This window comes from Antedon mediterranea, chromosome 7 (assembly GCF_964355755.1).
Source record: "Antedon mediterranea chromosome 7, ecAntMedi1.1, whole genome shotgun sequence".
NCBI lineage: Eukaryota > Metazoa > Echinodermata > Crinoidea > Comatulida > Antedonidae > Antedon > Antedon mediterranea.
This window is the reverse complement of record NC_092676.1, coordinates 12,992,303-13,009,658: the sequence shown is the minus strand read 5'-3', so window position 1 is coordinate 13,009,658 and position 17,356 is coordinate 12,992,303.

The window sequence follows — 17,356 nt, the reverse complement described above, 5'->3', positions numbered from 1 at the left end:
TGTGATTTTAAGCACTTTGATGTTTTTGTGTAACCAAGTTTCATCGAAATGCACAAAATGGTCTAAAACGTCTCCAAATGCGATTTGAAGCTATTCTGTACACTTTGATGTTTTTGTGTGAAAAGTTTTATCGAAATGCTCAAAATGGTCTAAAACGGTTTCAAATGTGATTTGAAGCTATTTTGTACACTTTGATGTTTTTGTGTGAAAAGTTTTATCGAAATGCTCAAAATGCTCTAAAACGGTTTCAAATGTGATTTTAAGCACTTTGATGTTTTTGTGTAACCAAGTTTCATCGAAATGCACAAAATGGTCTAAAACGTCTCCAAATGCGATTTGGAGATATTCTAAACACTTTGGTCTTTTTATGTTAACAAATTTTTTCGAAATGCACAAAATGGTCTAAAACGTCTCTAAATGCGATTTGAAGATATTCTGTGCACTTTGATGTTTTTGTGTGAAAAGTTTTATCGACATGCTCAAAATGGTTTAAAACGATTTCAGACACGGTATTAAGATATTCTGTGCACTTTGATGTTTTTGTGTGAAAAGTTTTATCGAAATGCACAAAATGGTCTAAAACCTCTCTAAATGCGATTTGAAGCAATTTTGTACACTTTGATGTTTTTGTGTGAAAAGTTTTTTCGAAAAACACAAAATGGTCTAAAACGTCTCCAAATGCGATTTGGAGATAATCTAAACACTTTGGTCTTTTTATGTTAACAAATTTTTTCGAAATGCACAAAATGGTCTAAAACGTCTCTAAATGCGATTTGAAGATATTCTGGGCACTTTGATATTTTTGTGTGAAAAGTTTTATCGACATGCTCAAAATGGTTTAAAACGTTTTCAAACACAATATTAAGCTATTTTGTGCAATTTGATGTTTTTGTGTGAAAAGTTTTATCAAAATGCACAAAATGGTCTAAAACGTCTCTAAATGCGATTTGAAGCTATTTTGTACACTTTGATGTTTTTGTGTGAAAAGTTTTATCGAAATGCTCAAAATGCTCTAAAACGGTTTTAAATGTGATTTTAAGCACTTTGATGTTTTTGTGTAACCAAGTTCCATCGAAATGCACAAAATGGTTTAAAACGACTCCAAATGCGATTTGGAGATATTCTAAACACTTTGGTCATTTTATGTTAACAAATTTTTTCGAAATGCACAAAATAGTCTAAAACGTCTCCAAATGCGATTTGAAGCTATTTTGTGCACTCTGATTTATTTGTGTGAAAAGTTTTATCGAAACGCTCAAAATGGTCTAAAACGGTTTCAAATGTGATTTTAAGCACTTTGATGTTTTTGTGTAACCAAGTTTCATCGAAATGCACAAAATGGTCTAAAACGTCTCCAAATGAAAAAACTTTGATGTTTTTGTGTGAAAAGTATTATCGAAATGCTAAAAATGCTCTAAAACGGTTTTAAATGTGATTTTAAGCACTTTGATGTTTTTGTGTAACCAAGTGTCATCGAAATGCACAAAATGGTCTAAAACGTCTCCAAATGCGATTTGGAGATATTCTAAACACTTTGGTCTTTTTATGTTAACAAATTTTTTCGAAATGCACAAAATTGTTTTAAAACATCTCTCAAAACATTTTTTTTGCGATTTGAAGCAATTTTCTACACTTTGATGTTTTTGTGTGAAAAGTTTTTCGAAAATCACAAAATGGTCTAAAACGTCTCCAAATGCGATTTGAAGCAATTTTGTACACTTTGATGTTTTTGTGTGAAAAGTTTTTTCGAAAAACACAAAATGGTCTAAAACGTCTCCAAATGCGATTTGGAGATATTCTAAACACTTTGGTCTTTTTATGTTAACAAATTTTTTCGAAATGCACAAAATGGTCTAAAACGTCTCTAAATGCGATTTGAAGCTATTTTGTACACTTTGATGTTTTTGTGTGAAAAGTTTTATCGAAATGCTCAAAATGCTCTAAAACGGTTTCAAATGTGATTTTAAGCACTTTGATGTTTTTGTGTAACCAAGTTTCATCGAAATGCAAAAAATGGTCTAAAACGTCACCAAATGTGATTTGAAGATATTCTAAACACTTTGGTCTTTTTATGTTAACACATTTTATCGAAATGCACAAAATGCTCTAAAACGTCTCCAAATGCAATTTGAAGCTATTCTGTGCACTTTGATGTTTTTTGTGAAAAGTTTTATCGAAATGCTCAAAATGGTTTAAAACGATTTAAAATGGTTTAAAACGATTTTGTGCAATTTGATGTTTTTGTGTGAAAAGTTTTATCGAAATGCACAAAATGGTCTAAAACGTCTCTAAATGCAATTTGAAGCTATTTTGTACACTTTGATGTTTTTGTGTGAAAAGTTTTATCGAAATGCACAAAATTGTCTAAAACCTCTCTAAATGCGATTTGAAGCTATTTTGTACACTTTGATGTTTTTGTGTGAAAAGTTTTATCGAAATGCTAAAAATGCTCTAAAACGGTTTTAAATGTGATTTTAAGCACTTTGATGTTTTTGTGTAACCAAGTTTCATCGAAATGCAAAAAATGGTCTAAAACGTCTCTAAATGCGATTTGAAGCTATTTTGTACACTTTGATGTTTTTGTGTGAAAAGTTTTATCGAAATGCTCAAAATGCTCTAAAACGGTTTCAAATGTGATTTTAAGCACTTTGATGTTTTTGTGTAACCAAGTTTCATCGAAATGCAAAAAATGGTCTAAAACGTCTCCAAATGTGATTTGAAGATATTCTAAACACTTTGGTCTTTTTATGTTAACACATTTTATCGAAATGCACAAAATGCTCTAAAACGTCTCCAAATGCAATTTGAAGCTATTCTGTGCACTTTGATGTTTTTTGTGAAAAGTTTTATCGACATGCTCAAAATGGTTTAAAACGATTTAAAATGGTTTAAAACGATTTTGTGCAATTTGATGTTTTTGTGTGAAAAGTTTTATCGAAATGCACAAAATGGTCTAAAACGTCTCTAAATGCAATTTGAAGCTATTTTGTACACTTTGATGTTTTTGTGTGAAAAGTTTTATCGAAATGCACAAAATTGTCTAAAACCTCTCTAAATGCGATTTGAAGCTATTTTGTACACTTTGATGTTTTTGTGTGAAAAGTTTTATCGAAATGCTAAAAATGCTCTAAAACGGTTTTAAATGTGATTTTAAGCACTTTGATGTTTTTGTGTAACCAAGTTCCATCGAAATGCACAAAATGGTTTAAAACGTCTCCAAATGCGATTTGGAGATATTCTAAACACTTTGGTCTTTTTATGTTAACAATTTTTTTCGAAATGCACAAAATAGTCTAAAACGTCCCCAAATGCGATTTGAAGCTATTTTGTGCACTTTGATTTTTTTGTGTGAAAAGTTTTATCGAAATGCTCAAAATGGTCTAAAACGGTTTCAAATGTGATTTTAAGCACTTTGATGTTTTTGTGTAACCAAGTTTCATCGAAATGCACAAAATGGTCTAAAACGTCTCCAAATGCGATTTGAAGCTATTTTGTACACTTTGATGTTTTGTGTGAAAAGTATTATCGAAATGCTAAAAATGCTCTAAAACGGTTTCAAATGTGATTTTAAGCACTTTGATGTTTTTGTGTAACCAAGTTTCATCGAAATGCACAAAATGGTCTAAAACGTCTCCAAATGCGATTTGAAGCTATTTTGTACACTTTGATGTTTTTGTGTGAAAAGTTTTATCGAAATGCTCAAAATGGTCTAAAACGGTTTCAAATGTGATTTGAAGCTATTTTGTACACTTTGATGTTTTTGTTTGAAAAGTTTTATCGAAATGCTCAAAATGCTCTAAAACGGTTTCAAATGTGATTTTAAGCACTTTGATGTTTTTGTGTAACCAAGTTTCATCGAAATGCAAAAAATGGTCTAAAACGTCTCCAAATGTGATTTGAAGATATTCTAAACACTTTGGTCTTTTTATGTTAACACATTTTATCGAAATGCACAAAATGCTCTAAAACGTCTCCAAATGCAATTTGAAGCTATTCTGTGCACTTTGATGTTTTTTGTGAAAAGTTTTATCGACATGCTCAAAATGGTTTAAAACGATTTAAAATGGTTTAAAACGATTTTGTGCAATTTGATGTTTTTGTGTGAAAAGTTTTATCGAAATGCACAAAATGGTCTAAAACGTCTCTAAATGCAATTTGAAGCTATTTTGTACACTTTGATGTTTTTGTGTGAAAAGTTTTATCGAAATGCACAAAATTGTCTAAAACCTCTCTAAATGCGATTTGAAGCTATTTTGTACACTTTGATGTTTTTGTGTGAAAAGTTTTATCGAAATGCTAAAAATGCTCTAAAACGGTTTTAAATGTGATTTTAAGCACTTTGATGTTTTTGTGTAACCAAGTTCCATCGAAATGCACAAAATGGTTTAAAACGTCTCCAAATGCGATTTGGAGATATTCTAAACACTTTGGTCTTTTTATGTTAACAATTTTTTTCGAAATGCACAAAATTGTCTAAAACCTCTCTAAATGCGATTTGAAGCTATTTTGTACACTTTGATGTTTTTGTGTGAAAAGTTTTATCGAAATGCTAAAAATGCTCTAAAACGGTTTTAAATGTGATTTTAAGCACTTTGATGTTTTTGTGTAACCAAGTTCCATCGAAATGCACAAAATGGTCTAAAACGTCTCCAAATGCGATTTGGAGATATTCTAAACACTTTGATGTTTTTGTGTGAAAAGTTTTATCGACATGCTCAAAATGGTTTAAAATGATTTCAAACACGGTATTAAGCTATTTTGTGCAATTTGATGTTTTTGTGTGAAAAGTTTTATCGAAATGCACAAAATGGTCTAAAACATCTCTAAATGCGATTTGAAGCTATTTTGTGCACTTTGATGTTTTTGTGTGAAAAGTATTATCGAAATGCTAAAAATGCTCTAAAACGCTTTCAAATGTGATTTTAAGCACTTTGATGTTTTTGTGTAACCAAGTTTCATCGAAATGCACAAAATGGTCTAAAACGTCTCCAAATGCGATTTGAAGCTATTTTGTACACTTTGATGTTTTTGTGTGAAAAGTTTTATCGAAATGCTCAATATGGTCTAAAACGGTTTCAAATGTGATTTGAAGCTATTTTGTACACTTTGATGTTTTTGTGTGAAAAGTATTATCGAAATGTTAAAAATGCTCTAAAACGGTTTCAAATGTGATTTTAAGCACTTTGATGTTTTTGTGTAACCAAGTTTCATCGAAATGCACAAAATGGTCTAAAACGTCTCCAAATGCGATTTGAAGCTATTCTGTACACTTTGATGTTTTTGTGTGAAAAGTTTTATCGAAATGCTCAAAATGGTCTAAAACGGTTTCAAATGTGATTTGAAGCTATTTTGTACACTTTGATGTTTTTGTGTGAAAAGTTTTATCGAAATGCTAAAAATGCTCTATAACGGTTTCAAATGTGATTTTAAGCACTTTGATGTTTTTGTGTAACCAAGTTCCATCGAAATGCCCAAAATGGTCTAAAACGTCTCTAAATGCGATTTGGAGATATTCTAAACACTTTGGTCTTTTTATGTTAACAAATTTTTTCGAAATGCACAAAATAGTCTAAAACGTCTCCAAATGCGATTTGAAGCTATTTTGTGCACTTTGATTTTTTTTGTCTGAAAAGTTTTATCGAAATGCTCAAAATGGTCTAAAACGGTTTCAAATGTGATTTTAAGGACTTTGATGTTTTTGTGTAACCAAGTTTCATCGAAATGCACAAAATGGTCTAAAACGTCTCCAAATGCGATTTGAAGCTATTTTGTACACTTTGATGTTTTTGTGTGAAAAGTTTTATCGAAATGCTCAAAATGGTCTAAAACGGTTGCAAATGTGATTTGAAGCTATTTTGTACACTTTGATGTTTTTGTGTGAAAAGTTTTATCGAAATGCTCAAAATGCTCTAAAACGGTTTCAAATGTGATTTTAAGCACTTTGATGTTTTTGTGTAACCAAGTTTCATCGAAATGCACAAAATGGTCTAAAACGTCTCCAAATGCGATTTTGAGATATTCTAAACACTTTGGTCTTTTTATGTTAACAAATTTTTTCGAAATGCACAAAATGGTCTAAAACGTCTCTAAATGCGATTTGAAGATATTCTGTGCACTTTGATATTTTTGTGTGAAAAGTTTTATCGACATGCTCAAAATGGTTTAAAACGTTTTCAAACACGATATTAAGCTATTTTGTGCAATTTGATGTTTTTGTGTGAAAAGTTTTAACAAAATGCACAAAATGGTCTAAAACGTCTCTAAATACGATTTGAAGTTATTTTGTACACTTTGATGTTTTTGTGTGAAAAGTTTTATCGAAATGCACAAAATGGTCTAAAACCTCTCTAAATGCGATTTGAAGCTATTTTGTACACTTTGATGTTTTTGTGTGAAAAGTTTTATCGAAATGCTCAAAATGCTCTAAAACGGTTTTAAATGTGATTTTAAGCACTTTGATGTTTTTGTGTAACCAAGTTTCATCGAAATGCAAAAAATGGTCTAAAGTACGTCTCCAAATGTGATTTGAAGATATTCTAAACACTTTGGTCTTTTTATGTTAACACATTTTATCGAAATGCACAAAATGCTCTAAAACGTCTCCAAATGCAATTTGAAGCTATTCTGTTCACTTTTATGTTTTTGTGTGAAAAGTTTTATCGACATGCTCAAAATGGTCTAAAACGTTTTCAAACACGATATTAAGCTATTTTGTGCAATTTGATGTTTTTGTGTGAAAAGTTTTATCGAATTGCACAAAATGGTCTAAAACATCTCTAAATGCGATTTGAAGCTATTTTGTGCACTTTGATGTTTTTGTGTGAAAAGTTTTATCGAAATGCTCAAAATGCTCTAAAACGGTTTGAAATGTGATTTTAAGCATTTTTATGTATTTGTGTAACCAAGTTTCATCGAAATTCCCAAAATGGTCTAAAACGTCTCTAAATGCGATTTGAAGCTATTTTGTACACTTTGTTGTTTTTATGTGAAAAGTTTTATCGAAATGCACAAAATGGTTTAAAACGTCTCCAAATGCGATTTGAAGCTATTCTGTGCACTTTGATGTTTTTTTGTGTAAAGTTTTATCGACATGCTCAAAATGGTTTAAAACGATTTCAAACACGGTATTAAGCTATTTTGTGCAATTTGATGTTTTTGTGTGAAAAGTTTTATCGAAATGCTCAAAATGCTCTAAAACGGTTTTAAATGTGATTTTAAGCACTTTGATGTTTTTGTGTAACCAAGTTCCATCGAAATGCACAAAATGGTTTAAAACGTCTCCAAATGCGATTTGGAGATATTCTAAACACTTTGGTCTTTTTATGTTAACAAATTTTTTCAAAATGCACAAAATAGTCCAAAACGTCTCCAAATGCGATTTGAAGCTATTTTGTGCACTTTGATTTTTTTGTGTGAAAAGTTTTATCGAAATGCTCAAAATGGTCTAAAACGGTTTCAAATGTGATTTTAAGCACTTTCATGTTTTTGTGTAACCAAGTTTCATCGAAATGCACAAAATGGTCTAAAACGTCTCCAAATGCGATTTGAAGCTATTTTGTACACTTTGATGTTTTTGTGTGAAAAGTATTATCGAAATGCTAAAAATGCTCTAAAACGGTTTCAAATGTGATTTTAAGCACTTTGATGTTTTTGTGTAACCAAGTTTCATCGAAATGCACAAAATGGTCTAAAACGTCTCCAAATGCGATTTGGAGATATTCTAAACACTTTGGTCTTTTTATGTTAACAAATTTTTTCGAAATGCACAAAATGGTCTAAAACGTCTCTAAATGCGATTTGAAGCTATTTTGTACACTTTGATGTTTTTGTGTGAAAAGTTTTATCGAAATGCTCAAAATGCTCTAAAACGGTTTCAAATGTGATTTTAAGCACTTTGATGTTTTTGTGTAACCAAGTTTCATCGAAATGCAAAAAATGGTCTAAAATGTCTCCAAATGTGATTTGAAGATATTCTAAACACTTTGGTCTTTTTATGTTAACACATTTTATCGAAATGCAAAAAATGCTCTAAAACGTCTCCAAATTCAATTTGAAGCTATTCTGTGCACTTTGATGTTTTTTGTGAAAAGTTTTATCGACATGCTCAAAATGGTTTAAAACGATTTAAAATGGTTTAAAACGATTTTGTGCAATTTGATGTTTTTGTGTGAAAAGTTTTATCGAAATGCACAAAATGGTCTAAAACGTCTCTAAATGCAATTTGAAGCTATTTTGTACACTTTGATGTTTTTGTGTGAAAAGTTTTATCGAAATGCACAAAATGGTCTAAAACCTCTCTAAATGCGATTTGAAGCTATTTTGTACACTTTGATGTTTTTGTGTGAAAAGTTTTATCGAAATGCTAAAAATGCTCTAAAACGGTTTTAAATGTGATTTTAAGCACTTTGATGTTTTTGTGTAACCAAGTTCCATCGAAATGCACAAAATGGTTTAAAACGTCTCCAAATGCGATTTGGAGATATTCTAAACACTTTGGTCTTTTTATGTTAACAAATTTTTTCGAAATGCACAAAATAGTCTAAAACGTCCCCAAATGCGATTTGAAGCTATTTTGTGCACTTTGATTTTTTTGTCTGAAAAGTTTTATCGAAATGCTCAAAATGGTCTAAAACGGTTTCAAATGTGATTTTAAGCACTTTGATGTTTTTGTGTAACCAAGATTCATCGAAATGCACAAAATGGTCTAAAACGTCTCCAAATGCGATTTGAAGCTATTTTGTACACTTTGATGTTTTTGTGTGAAAAGTATTATCGAAATGCTAAAAATGCTCTAAAACGGTTTCAAATGTGATTTTAAGCACTTTGATGTTTTTGTGTAACCAAGTTTCATCGAAATGCACAAAATGGTCTAAAACGTCTCCAAATGCGATTTGAAGCTATTTTGTACACTTTGATGTTTTTGTGTGAAAAGTTTTATCGAAATGCTCAAAATGGTCTAAAACGGTTTCAAATGTGATTTGAAGCTATTTTGTACACTTTGATGTTTTTGTGTGAAAAGTTTTATCGAAATGCTCAAAATGCTCTAAAACGGTTTCAAATGTGATTTTAAGCACTTTGATGTTTTTGTGTAACCAAGTTTCATCGAAATGCACAAAATGGTCTAAAACGTCTCCAAATGCGATTTGGAGATATTCTAAACACTTTGGTCTTTTTATGTTAACAAATTTTTTCGAAATGCACAAAATGGTCTAAAACGTCTCTAAATGCGATTTGAAGAAATTCTGTGCACTTTGATGTTTTTGTGTGAAAAGTTTTATCGACATGCTCAAAATGGTTTAAAATGATTTCAAACACGGTATTAAGCTATTTTGTGCAATTTGATGTTTTTGTGTGAAAAGTTTTATCGAAATGCACAAAATGGTCTAAAACATCTCTAAATGCGATTTGAAGCTATTTTGTGCACTTTGATGTTTTTGTGTGAAATGTTTTATCGGAATGCTAAAAATGCTCTAAAACGGTTTTAAATGTGATTTTAAGCACTTTGATGTTTTTGTGTAACCAAGTTCCATCGAAATGCACAAAATGGTTTAAAACGTCTCCAAATGCGATTTGGAGATATTCTAAACACTTTGGTCTTTTTATGTTAACAAATTTTTTCGAAATGCACAAAATAGTCTAAAACGTCCCCAAATGCGATTTGAAGCTATTTTGTGCACTTTGATTTTTTTGTGTGAAAAGTTTTATCGAAATGCTCAAAATGGTCTAAAACGGTTTCAAATGTGATTTTAAGCACTTTGATGTTTTTGTGTTACCAAGTTTCATCGAAATGCACAAAATGGTCTAAAACGTCTCCAAATGCGATTTGAAGCTATTTTGTACACTTTGATGTTTTTGTGTGAAAAGTATTATCGAAATGCTAAAAATGCTCTAAAACGGTTTCAAATGTGATTTTAAGCACTTTGATGTTTTTGTGTAACCAAGTTTCATCGAAATGCACAAAATGGTCTAAAACGTCTCCAAATGCGATTTGAAGCTATTTTGTACACTTTGATGTTTTTGTGTGAAAAGTTTTATCGAAATGCTCAAAATGGTCTAAAACGGTTTCAAATGTGATTTGAAGCTATTTTGTACACTTTGATGTTTTTGTGTGAAAAGTTTTATCGAAATGCTCAAAATGCTCTAAAACGGTTTCAAATGTGATTTTAAGCACTTTGATGTTTTTGTGTAACCAAGTTTCATCGAAATGCACAAAATGGTCTAAAACGTCTCCAAATGCGATTTGGAGATATTCTAAACACTTTGGTCTTTTTATGTTAACAAATTTTTTCGAAATGCACAAAATGGTCTAAAACGTCTCTAAATGCGATTTGAAGATATTCTGTGCACTTTGATGTTTTTGTGTGAAAAGTTTTATCGACATGCTCAAAATGGTTTAAAATGATTTCAAACACGGTATTAAGCTATTTTGTGCAATTTGATGTTTTTGTGTGAAAAGTTTTATCGAAATGCACAAAATGGTCTAAAACATCTCTAAATGCGATTTGAAGCTATTTTGTGCACTTTGATGTTTTTTTGTAAAAAGTTTATCGAAATGCTCAAAACGCTCTAAAACGGTTTTAAATGTGATTTTAAGCACTTTGATGTTTTTGTGTAACCAAGTTTCATCGAAATGCACAAAATGGTCTAAAACGTCTCTAAATGCGATTTGAAGCTATTTTGTACACTTTGATGTTTTTGTGTGAAAAGTTTTATCGAAATGCACAAAATGGTCTAAAACCTCTCCAAATGCGATTTGAAGCTATTTTGTGCACTTTGATTTTTTTGTGTGAAAAGTTTTATCGAAATGCTCAAAATGCTCTAAAACGGTTTCAAATGTGATTTTAAGCACTTTGATGTTTTTGTGTAACCAAGTTTCATCGAAATGCACAAAATGTGTCTAAAACGTCTCCAAATGCGATTTGAAGCTATTTTGTACACTTTGATGTTTTTGTGTGAAAAGTATTATCGAAATGTTAAAAATGCTCTAAAACGTCTCCAAATGCGATTTGAAGCTATTCTGTGCACTTTTATGTTTTTGTGTGAAAAGTTTTATCGACATGCTCAAAATGGTCTAAAACGTTTTCAAACACGATATTAAGCTATTTTGTGCAATTTGATGTTTTTGTGTGAAAAGTTTTATCGAAACGCACAAAATGGTCTAAAACATCTCTAAATGCGATTTGAAGCTATTTTGTGCACTTTGATGTTTTTGTGTGAAAAGTTTTATCGAAATGCTCAAAATGCACTAAAACGGTTTTAAATTTGATTTTAAGCACTTTGATGTTTTTGTGTAACCAAGATTCATCGAAACGCACAAAATGGTCTAAAACGTCTCCAAATACGATTTGAAGCTATTTTGTACACTTTGATGTTTTTGTTTGAAAAGTTTATCGAAATGCTCAAAACGCTCTAAAACGGTTTTAAATGTGATTTTAAGCACTTTGATGTTTTTGTGTAACCAAGTGTCATCGAAATGCACAAAATGGTCTAAAACGTCTCCAAATGCGATTTGGAGATATTCTAAACACTTTGGTCTTTTTATGTTAACAAATTTTTTCGAAATGCACAAAATGCTCTAAAACATCTCTAAATGCGATTTGAAGCAATTTTCTACACTTTGATGTTTTTGTGTGAAAAGTTTTTCGAAAATCACAAAATGGTCTAAAACGTCTCCAAATGCGATTTGAAGGAATTTTGTACACTTTGATGTTTTTGTGTGAAAAGTTTTTTCGAAAAACACAAAATGGTCTAAAACGTCTCCAAATGCTATTTGGAGATATTCTAAACACTTTGGTCTTTTTATGTTAACAAATTTTTTCGAAATGCACAAAATGGTCTAAAACGTCTCTAAATGCGATTTGAAGATATTCTGTGCACTTTGATATTTTTGTGTGAAAAGTTTTATCGACATGCTCAAAATGGTTTAAAACGTTTTCAAACACGATATTAAGCTATTTTGTGCAATTTGATGTTTTTGTGTGAAAAGTTTTATCAAAATGCACAAAATGGTCTAAAACGTCTCTAAATACGATTTGAAGTTATTTTGTACACTTTGATGTTTTTGTGTGAAAAGTTTTATCGAAATGCACAAAATGGTCTAAAACCTCTCTAAATGCGATTTGAAGCTATTTTGTACACTTTGATGTTTTTGTGTGAAAAGTTTTATCGAAATGCTCAAAATGCTCTAAAACGGTTTTAAATGTGATTTTAAGCACTTTGATGTTTTTGTGTAACCAAGTTTCATCGAAATGCAAAAAATGGTCTAAAACGTCTCCAAATGTGATTTGAAGATATTCTAAACACTTTGGTCTTTTTATGTTAACACATTTTATCGAAATGCACAAAATGGTCTAAAACGTCTCCAAATGCGATTTGAAGCTATTCTAAGCACTTTGGTGTTTTTATGTTAAAAAGTTTTTTCGAAATGCACAAAATGGTCTAAAACGTCTCCAAATGCGATTTGAAGCTATTCTGTGCACTTTTATGTTTTTGTGTGAAAAGTTTTATCGACATGCTCAAAATGGTCTAAAACGTTTTCAAACACGATATTAAGCTATTTTGTGCAATTTGATGTTTTTGTGTGAAAAGTTTTATCGAAACGCACAAAATGGTCTAAAACATCTCTAAATGCGATTTGAAGCTATTTTGTGCACTTTGATGTTTTTGTGTGAAAAGTTTTATCGAAATGCTCAAAATGCACTAAAACGGTTTTAAATTTAATTTTAAGCACTTTGATGTTTTTGTGTAACCAAGATTCATCGAAACGCACAAAATGGTCTAAAACGTCTCCAAATACGATTTGAAGCTATTTTGTACACTTTGATGTTTTTGTTTGAAAAGTTTATCGAAATGCTCAAAACGCTCTAAAACGGTTTTAAATGTGATTTTAAGCACTTTGATGTTTTTGTGTAACCAAGTGTCATCGAAATGCACAAAATGGTCTAAAACGTCTCCAAATGCGATTTGGAGATATTCTAAACACTTTGGTCTTTTTATGTTAACAAATTTTTTCGAAATGCACAAAATGCTCTAAAACATCTCTAAATGCGATTTGAAGCAATTTTCTACACTTTGATGTTTTTGTGTGAAAAGTTTTTCGAAAATCACAAAATGGTCTAAAACGTCTCCAAATGCGATTTGAAGGAATTTTGTACACTTTGATGTTTTTGTGTGAAAAGTTTTTTCGAAAAACACAAAATGGTCTAAAACGTCTCCAAATGCGATTTGGAGATATTCTAAACACTTTGGTCTTTTTATGTTAACAAATTTTTTCGAAATGCACAAAATGGTCTAAAACGTCTCTAAATGCGATTTGAAGATATTCTGTGCACTTTGATATTTTTGTGTGAAAAGTTTTATCGACATGCTCAAAATGGTTTAAAACGTTTTCAAACACGATATTAAGCTATTTTGTGCAATTTGATGTTTTTGTGTGAAAAGTTTTATCAAAATGCACAAAATGGTCTAAAACGTCTCTAAATACGATTTGAAGTTATTTTGTACACTTTGATGTTTTTGTGTGAAAAGTTTTATCGAAATGCACAAAATGGTCTAAAACCTCTCTAAATGCGATTTGAAGCTATTTTGTACACTTTGATGTTTTTGTGTGAAAAGTTTTATCGAAATGCTCAAAATGCTCTAAAACGGTTTTAAATGTGATTTTAAGCACTTTGATGTTTTTGTGTAACCAAGTTTCATCGAAATGCAAAAAATGGTCTAAAACGTCTCCAAATGTGATTTGAAGATATTCTAAACACTTTGGTCTTTTTATGTTAACACATTTTATCGAAATGCACAAAATGCTCTAAAACGTCTCCAAATGCAATTTGAAGCTATTCTGTTCACTTTTATGTTTTTGTGTGAAAAGTTTTATCGACATGCTCAAAATGGTCTAAAACGTTTTCAAACACGATATTAAGCTATTTTGTGCAATTTGATGTTTTTGTGTGAAAAGTTTTATCGAATTGCACAAAATGGTCTAAAACATCTCTAAATGCGATTTGAAGCTATTTTGTACACTTTGATGTTTTTGTGTGAAAAGTATTATCGAAATGCTAAAAATGCTCTAAAACGGTTTCAAATGTGATTTTAAGCACTTTGATGTTTTTGTGTAACCAAGTTTCATCGAAATGCACAAAATGGTCTAAAACGTCTCCAAATGCGATTTGAAGCTATTTTGTACACTTTGATGTTTTTGTGTGAAAAGTTTTATCGAAATGCTCAAAATGGTCTAAAACGGTTTCAAATGTGATTTGAAGCTATTTTGTACACTTTGATGTTTTTGTGTGAAAAGTTTTATCGAAATGCTCAAAATGCTCTAAAACGGTTTCAAATGTGATTTTAAGCACTTTGATGTTTTTGTGTAACCAAGTTTCATCGAAATGCACAAAATGGTCTAAAACGTCTCAAATTGCGATTTGGAGATATTCTAAACACTTTGGTCTTTTTATGTTAACAAATTTTTTCGAAATGCACAAAATGGTCTAAAACGTCTCTAAATGCGATTTGAAGATATTCTGTGCACTTTGATGTTTTTGTGTGAAAAGTTTTATCGACATGCTCAAAATGGTTTAAAATGATTTCAAACACGGTATTAAGCTATTTTGTGCAATTTGATGTTTTTGTGTGAAAAGTTTTATCGAAATGCTCAAAACGCTCTAAAACGGTTTTAAATGTGATTTTAAGCACTTTGATGTTTTTGTGTAACCAAGTTTCATCGAAATGCACAAAATGGTCTAAAACGTCTCTAAATGCGATTTGAAGATATTCTGTGCACTTTGATATTTTTTTGTGAAAAGTTTTATCGACATGCTCAAAATGGTTTAAAACGTTTTCAAACACGATATTAAGCTATTTTGTGCAATTTGATGTTTTTGTGTGAAAAGTTTTATCGAAATGCACAAAATGGTCTAAAACGTCTCTAAATGCGATTTGAAGCTATTTTGTACACTTTGATGTTTTTGTGTGAAAAGTTTTATCGAAATGCACAAAATGGTCTAAAACCTCTCCAAATGCGATTTGAAGCTATTTTGTGCAGTTTGATTTTTTTGTGTGAAAAGTTTTATCGAAATGCTCAAAATGCTCTAAAACGGTTTCAAATGTGATTTTAAGCACTTTGATGTTTTTGTGTAACCAAGTTTCATCGAAATGCACAAAATGGTCTAAAACGTCTCCAAATGTGATTTGAAGCTATTTTGTGCAATTTGATGTTTTTGTGTGAAAAGTATTATCGAAATGTTAAAAATGCTCTAAAACGGTTTCAAATGTGATTTTAAGCACTTTGATGTTTTTGTGTAACCAAGTTTCATCGAAATGCACAAAATGGTCTAAAACGTCTCCAAATGCGATTTGAAGCTATTCTGTACACTTTGATGTTTTTGTGTGAAAAGTTTTATCGAAATGCTCAAAATGGTCTAAAACGGTTTCAAATGTGATTTGAAGCTATTTTGTACACTTTGATGTTTTTGTGTGAAAAGTTTTATCGAAATGCTCAAAATGCTCTAAAACGGTTTCAAATGTGATTTTAAGCACTTTGATGTTTTTGTGTAACCAAGTTTCATCGAAATGCACAAAATGGTCTAAAACGTCTCCAAATGCGATTTGGAGATAATCTAAACACTTTGGTCTTTTTATGTTAACAAATTTTTTCGAAATGCACAAAATGGTCTAAAACGTCTCTAAATGCGATTTGAAGATATTCTGGGCACTTTGATATTTTTGTGTGAAAAGTTTTATCGACATGCTCAAAATGGTTTAAAACGTTTTCAAACACAATATTAAGCTATTTTGTGCAATTTGATGTTTTTGTGTGAAAATTTTTATCAAAATGCACAAAATGGTCTAAAACGTCTCTAAATGCGATTTGAAGCTATTTTGTACACTTTGATGTTTTTGTGTGAAAAGTTTTATCGAAATGCTCAAAATGCTCTAAAACGGTTTTAAATGTGATTTTAAGCACTTTGATGTTTTTGTGTAACCAAGTTCCATCGAAATGCACAAAATGGTTTAAAACGTCTCCAAATGCGATTTGGAGATATTCTAAACACTTTGGTCTTTTTATGTTAACAAATTTTTTCGAAATGCACAAAATAGTCTAAAACGTCCCCAAATGCGATTTGAAGCTATTTTGTGCACTTTGATTTTTTTGTGTGAAAAGTTTTATCGAAATGCTCAAAATGGTCTAAAACGGTTTCAAATGTGATTTTAAGCACTTTGATGTTTTTGTGTAACCAAGTTTCATCGAAATGCACAAAATGGTCTAAAACGTCTCCAAATGCGATTTGAAGCTATTTTGTACTCTTTGATGTTTTTGTGTGAAAAGTATTATCGAAATGCTAAAAATGCTCTAAAACGGTTTCAAATGTGATTTTAAGCACTTTGATGTTTTTGTGTAACCAAGTTTCATCGAAATGCACAAAATGGTCTAAAACGTCTCCAAATGCGATTTGAAGCTATTTTGTACACTTTGATGTTTTTGTGTGAAAAGTTTTATCGAAATGCTCAAAATGGTCTAAAACGGTTTCAAATGTGATTTGAAGCTATTTTGTACACTTCGATGTTTTTGTGTGAAAAGTTTTATCGAAATGCTCAAAATGCTCTAAAACGGTTTCAAATGTGATTTTAAGCACTTTGATGTTTTTGTGTAACCAAGTTTCATCGAAATGCACAAAATGGTCTAAAACGTCTCCAAATGCGATTTGGAGATATTCTAAACACTTTTGTCTTTTTATGTTAACAAATTTTTTCGAAATGCACAAAATGGTCTAAAACGTCTCTAAATGCGATTTGAAGATATTCTGTGCACTTTGATGTTTTTGTGTGAAAAGTTTTATCGACATGCTCAAAATGGTTTAAAATGATTTCAAACACGGTATTAAGCTATTTTGTGCAATTTGATGTTTTTGTGTGAAAAATTTTATCGAAATGCAAAAAAATGGTCTAAAACATCTCTAAATGCGATTTGAAGCTATTTTGTGCACTTTGATGTTTTTGTGTAAAAAACCAAAATGGTCTAAAACGTCTCTAAATGCGATTTGAAGCTATTTTGTACACTTTGATGTTTTTGTGTGAAAAGTTTTATCGAAATGCACAAAATGGTCTAAAACCTCTCCAAATGCGATTTGAAGCTATTTTGTGCAGTTTGATTTTTTTGTGTGAAAAGTTTTATCGAAATGCTCAAAATGCTCTAAAACGGTTTCAAATGTGATTTTAAGCACTTTGATGTTTTTGTGTAACCAAGTTTCATCGAAATGCACAAAATGGTCTAAAACGTCTCCAAATGTGATTTGAAGCTATTTTGTGCAATTTGATGTTTTTGTGTGAAAAGTATTATCGAAATGTTAAAAATGCTCTAAAA